The sequence below is a fragment of the Homarus americanus genome, unplaced genomic scaffold, assembly GCF_018991925.1.
Source record: "Homarus americanus isolate GMGI-L3 unplaced genomic scaffold, GMGI_Hamer_2.0 scaffold59417, whole genome shotgun sequence".
Lineage (NCBI taxonomy): Eukaryota > Metazoa > Arthropoda > Malacostraca > Decapoda > Nephropidae > Homarus > Homarus americanus.
In genome coordinates, this window is record NW_024733378.1 from 66,761 (window position 1) to 73,436 (window position 6,676).

Consider the following 6,676-nt stretch of genomic DNA (forward strand, 5'->3'; position numbering starts at 1 on the left):
AACTCAGGTAAGCTATATATACCTGTAGATCATTAGCTTATATTGTCCAGGTAAGATAGACAATTTATTACATGTTAATTAGGGCAGGTAACTTTTTGTCGGAGAGGTGGTACTGAGGATGTGCATAGAGATGGGGAGAGTGCTGGGTGGAGTGCTGGGAGTGCTGGGAGGGTGCTGGGAAGTGCTGGGTGGGTGCTGGGAGTGCTGGGTGTGCTGGGTGGGTACTGGGTGCTGGAGTGCTGGAGTGCTGAGTGGTGTGCTGGGTGCTGGGAGTGCTGGTGTGTTGAAGTGCTGGGAGTGCTGGTGGGAGTGCTGTGCTGGGAGTGCTGAGTATGCTGGGAGTGCTGGGTGGGTGCTGAGTACTGGTGCTGAGATGGTGCTGGTGGGTGTGAGTGCTGGGTAGGTGCTGAGTGCTGGGTGGGTGCTAGTGCTGGTGGGTGCTGGATGCTGGGTGGGTGCTGGTGCTGGGTGGGTGCTGGGGTGTGCTGGTGGGTGCTGGGGTGCTGGTGGGTGCTGGGGTGCTGGTGGGTGTGGGGTGTGGTGGGTGCTGGGTGTGGGTGGTGCTGGGAATGTGGGTGGGTGCTGGGTGTGCTGGTGGGTGCTGGGGGTGCTGGGTGGGTGCTGGGGAGTGGGTGGGTGCTGGGGTGCTGGGTGGGTGCTGGGGTGGGTGGGTGTGGGGAATGCTGGGTGGGTGCTGGGTGTGCTGGTGGGTGCTGGGAGTGCTGGGGTGCTGGGAGAATGTTGGGAGTGAGAGGTTGGGATAGTGGACATATGAGAGAGAGAGTAAAAGTAGTTAAGAAAAAATCAAGCAAAAATATTACCTTCTTACCTCCCTCCCTCCCTTCCTCCCTCCTCACCCTCCCTCACCCTCCCTCCCTCACCTCCCCCCCTCCCTCCCTCCCCCCCTCCCTCCCTCCCTCCCCTCACCCCTCCCTCCCCTCACCCCTCCCTCCCTCACCCCCTCCCTACCCCCTCCTCACCCCTCCCTCCCCTCACCCCTCCCCCCCTCCCCCCTCCCTCCCTCCCCCTCCTCTCACCTCCCTAGCATACTACCATCATGGTCGACTATTCACTTTGTTACAAATTAATATATTTTTCTTTTCTTTCAGGATGTACTAGGAGAACTTACCTTGGGTATAAATCATACTGAAAAAACACCGATTGACCAGAGTAAGGAGTAATTAACGGTAAGTGACAGGTGAGTGGTCTTACCTGGGAGTGTGGAGAGTGACAGGTGAGTGGTGCTACCTGGGTGGGAGGAGGTGACAGGTGGGTGGTCTTACCTGAGGTGTGGGAGGTAGTGACAGGTGAGTGGTCTTACCTGGGTGCAGGGAGGTGACAGGTGAGTGGTCTTCACTGGGGTGTGGGAGGAGAGTGACAGGTGGGTGGTTGCACCTGGGGTGGGAGGAGAGGAGGAGTGACAGGTGGTGGTCTTACCTGGGGTGTGGGAGGAGAGAGTGACAGGTGGTGGTGCCTCACTGGGGTGTGGGGAGAGAGAGAGTGACAGGTGGTCTTACCTGGGGTGCAGGAGGAGAGGTGACAGGTGAGTGGTCTTACCTGGTGCGGAGGAGGTGACAGGTGGTGGTCTTACCTGGGGTGTGGGAGGAGAGAGTGACAGGTGGTGGTCTTACCTGGTGGAGGGAGGAGGTGACAGGTGAGTGGTCTTACCTGAGGTGCGGGAGGAGAGTGACAGGTGGGTGGTCTTACCTGGGGTGTGGGAGGAGAGAGAGAGGTGAGGGTGGTCTTACCTGGGGTGCAGGAGAGAGAGTGACAGGTGAGTGGTCTTACCTGGGGTGCGGGAGGAGAGAGAGTGACAGGTGGGTGGTCTTACCTGAGGTGCAGGAGGAGAAAGTGAGGTGGTGGTCTTACTGAGTGTGGGAAGTGACAGGTGGTGGTCTTACCTGGGGTGCAGGAGGAGTGACAGGTGAGTGGTCTTACAGGGTGTGGGGAGAGAGAGTGACAGGTGGTGGTCTTACCTGGGGTGTGGGAGGGAGTGACAGGTGGGTGGTCTTACCGGGGTGCAGGGAGAGAGAGTGACAGGTGGGTGGTCTTACCTGGGGTGTGGGAGGTGACGGGTGAGTGGTCTTACCTGGTGTGGGAGGAGAGAGTGACAGGTGGTGGTCTTACCTGGGGTGCAGGGAGGAGAGAGTGACAGGTGGTGGTCTTACCTGAGGTGTGGGAGGTGACAGGTGGGTGGTCTTACAGGGGTGTGGGAGGAGAGAGGTGGCAGGTGGTGGTCTTACCTGAGGTGCAGGGAGAAAGTGACAGGTGAGTGGTCTTACCGGGGTGTGGGAGGGAGTGAGCAGGTGGTGGTCTTACCTGGGGTGTGGGAGGAGAGTGACAGGTGGGCGGTCTTACACTGGGTGTGGAGGAGAGAGAGTGACAGGTGGGTGGGTCTTCTGGGGTGTGGGAGGAGTGACAGGTGGGTGGTCTTACCTGAGGTGCGGGAGAGAGAGGTGAGGGTGGGTGGTCTTACCTGGGGTGTGGGAGGAGAGAGAGACAGGTGGGTGGTCTTGCCTGAGGTGCAGGGAGGAGAGTGACAGGTGGTGGTCTTACCTGAGGAGGTGGGAGGGAGGCAGGGGAGGAACAGCAGGTGTGGGGAGGGGAGGTGGGCCACCTCCCTCGACCTGGGAGTCTCGAAGAACATCATCACAGGTGGACTTGGTGACCTGTGTGACCTGCAGCCTGGTGACCTGTGGGGAGAGATGGTGAGGTTAGTCTCTCTCTCTCTCTCTCTCTCTCTCTCTCCTCTCTCTCTCTGATCAATTTCTACATCATAAAGTTTCATCAAAATTTCACCAAGTTCCTTCACAGAGCCACAGGTAGAGTGCCAGTGAGCCAGTGCCACAGGAGCCAGAGCACTCAGGAGCCACAGGCCAGAGTGTCTGCAGAGCCTGGGGCCTCCACAGAGCCACAGAGCCAGAGTGCCTCGAGCCACAGAGCACTCCACAGAGCCAGGTGCACGAGGCCAGAGTGCCACCAGACCACAGAGCACTCCGAGAGCCAGAGCCAGGTGCGCCACAGGCCAGGCTTTCAGTGGCTCTCATCTGTGTACTCAGGGATGTGTTTGGAGTTATTAAGAAGATATAAACTAAATATTTAATCACAGACACAAATTATTAGAAATTAATTAACGATGACGAATATAGACACACAGGTATAAAGATAAATAAGTGAATAAATTAATTAAATAAAATAATTTAATACCTGGAAAATATAACTGATTAATTAAATAAGATATAACTTAAACACCTCGTCACCCTGAACATAAAGAGAAAGCTATGGTGAGAGAAAAGTTAAAGCAAGGAGAGAGTTATGGTGAGAGAAAGTTATGGTAGGAGAAAGTTATGGTGAGAAAATTTATGGTGAGAGATTATGGTGAGAGAAAAGTTAAAGCAAAAGAGATTATGGTGAGAGAAAGTTAAAGTGAGGAAATTATAGCAAGAGAGTTATGGTGAGAGAAAGTTATGGGGAGAGAAAGTTATGGTGAGAAAAATTTATGAGTGAGAAGATTGTTAGTGAGAAAGTTAAAGTAAGAGAGAGAGTTATGGTGAGAAAAGATTAAAGTGAGGAGGAGATTATAGCAAGGAGAGTTATAGTGAGAGAAAGTTATGGTGAGAGAAAGTTAAATGAGAGGAAGTTATAGCAAGAGAGTTATGGTGAGAAAAGAGTTAAAGTGAGAGGAAGTTATAGCAAGAGAGTTATGGTGAGAGAGGATTATGGTAGAGAAAGTTATGGTAGAAGTTAAAGTGAAGGAAGTTATAGCAAGAGAGTTATGGGTGAGAGAAAGTTATGGTGAGAGAAAAGTTAAAGTGAGAGGTTATAGCAAGAGAGTTATGGTGAGAGAAAGTTATGGTGAGAGAAAGTTAAGGAGGAAGTTATAGCAAAGAGTTATGGTGAGAGAAAGTTATGGTGAGAGAAAGTTAAAGGAGAAGTTATAGCAAGAGAGTTATGGTGAGAAAGTTAGTGAGAGAAAGATTAAAGTGAGAGAGAGTTATAAGAAAGAGAGTTATGGTGAGAAAAGTTAAGAGTGAGAGAGTTATAGCAAGAGAGTTATGGTGAGAATTTATGGTGAGAAAAGTTAAAGTGAGAGGAAGTTATAGAAAAGAGATTATGGTGAGAGAGGTGTTATGGTGAGAGAAAGTTAGGCGAGAAAGTTAAAAGCAAGAGAAGTTATGGTGAGAGAAACTAATTGTTATAATAACCCACACACACACACACACACACACACACACACACACACACACACACACAGACACACAACACACACACACACACACACACACACATAAATATTCCTCTGACTCATCATCCTCGAGATTTCACACTATGACCGAGATACAACACCGAGACCTGTATGGACCGGGATAATGACATACTGGACCGGATAATGACGTGCCGAACCAGGATAATGACGTACTGGACCGGGATAATGACGTACCGAACCAGGATAATGACGTACTGGACCGGATAATGATGTGTGACCTGGATAATGATGTACTGGACCGATAATGACATGCTGGACGGGATAATGATGTGCCTGGACCGGGATAATGATGTACTGGACCGGGATAATGATGTACTGGACCGGGATAATGATGTACTGCACCGGAATAATGATGTACTGGACCGGATAATGATGTACTGACCAAGATGATGTACCGGACCGGATAATGACATGCTGGACCGGATAATGATGTACTGGACCGGGATAATGACGTACTGGACCGGAATAATGATGTATTGAACGGGATAATGATGTACTGGACCGGGATAATGATGTATGACCGGGACAATGACGTACCGGACCGGGATAATGACGTACCGGACCGGATAATGACGTACCGGACCGGGATGATATACTGGACGGGACAATGACGTACCGGACCTGGATAATGATGTATTGAACCGGGATAATGATGTACTGGACAGGGATAATGATGTACTGGACCGGGATAATGTACTGGACCGGATAATGACATACTGGACCGGATAATGATGTACCGGACCGGATAATGATGCAGTGGACCGGATAATGACGTACTGGACCAGATAATGATGTACTGGACGGGATAATGACGTACTGAACCGGGATAATGATGTACTGGACCGGATAATGATGTACAGGACCGGGATAATGATGTACTGGACCGGGATAATGACATACTGGACCGGATAATGATGTACTGGATGGTGGTGAGACCGGATAATGACGTACGACTACCGGAACAATGATGGTGTTAAGTAATGACATTCTCAAACATAATAATAATAATGGTTGCCCTCGTGTAGCGGATGGCCGGCCTAGGGCCACCTAGGCGTAATTTGTTGAGGTGTGAAAGCTGTCGCCAACACACCACACCTTGAGTTAACGAGCTGCATGACCCAATGTTTAAGGTGTAGAAGCTGTCGCCAACACAACAACCACACCCTGAGTTAACGAGCTGCATGACCCAGTGTTTAAGGTGTAGGCTGTCGCCAACACAACAACCACACCCTGAGTTAACAGGCTGCATGACCCAGTGTTTAAGGTGTAGAAGCTGTCGCCAACACAACAACCACACCTTGGAGTTAACGAGCTGCATGACCCAATGTTTAGGTGTAGAAGCTGTCGCCAACACAACAACCACACCCTGAGTTAACGAGCTGCATGACCCAGTGTTTTAGGTGTATGTAACACAACACCCTGAGTTAACGAGCTGCATGACCAGTGTTTAAGGTGTAGAAGCTGTCGCCAACACAACCAACCCTGGTTAACGAGTTGCATGACCCAGTGTTTAAGGTGTAGAAGCTGTCGCCAACACAACAACCATACCCTGAGTTAACGAGCTGCATGACCCAGGTGTTTAAGGTGTAGAAGCTGTCGCCAACACAACAACCACCCTGAGTTAACGAGCTGCATGACCCAGTGTTTAAGGTGTAGAAGCTGTCGCCAACACAACAACCACACCCTGAGTTAACGAGCTCCATGACCAACAACCACCCTGAGTTAACAGGCTGCATGACCCAGTGTTTAAGTGTGGAAGCTGTCATAACACAACACCCTGAGTTAACGAGTTGCATGACCCAGTGTTTAAGGTGTAGAAGCTGTCGCCAACACAACAACCACAACCTGAGTTAACGGGCTGCATGACCCAGTGTTTAAGGTGTAAGAAGCTGTCGCCAACACAACAACCACCCTGAGTTAACGAGCTGCATGACCCAGTGTTTAAGGTAGAAGCTGTCGCCAACACAACAACCACACCTGTGAGTTAACGGGTTGCATGACCCAGTGTTTAAGGGTAAAGCTGTCACAACAACCATACCCTGAGTTAACGAGCTGCATGACCCAGTGTTTAGGTGTAGAAGCTGTCGCCAACACAACAACACACCCTGAGTTAACAGGCTGCATGACCCAGTGTTTAAGGTGTAGAAGCTGTCAACAACAACACCCTGAGTTAACAGGCTCATGACCAACAACACACCCTGAGTTAACAGCTGCATGACAGTGTTTAAGGTGAAAGCTGTCGCAACACAACAACCACACCTTGAGTTAACGAGTTGCATGACCCAGTGTTTAAGGTGTGGCTGTCGCCAACACAACAACCACACCCTAAGTTAACAGTTGCATGACCCAGTGTTTAAGGTGTAAGCTGTCGCCAACATAACAACCACACCCTGAGTTAACGAGTTGCAT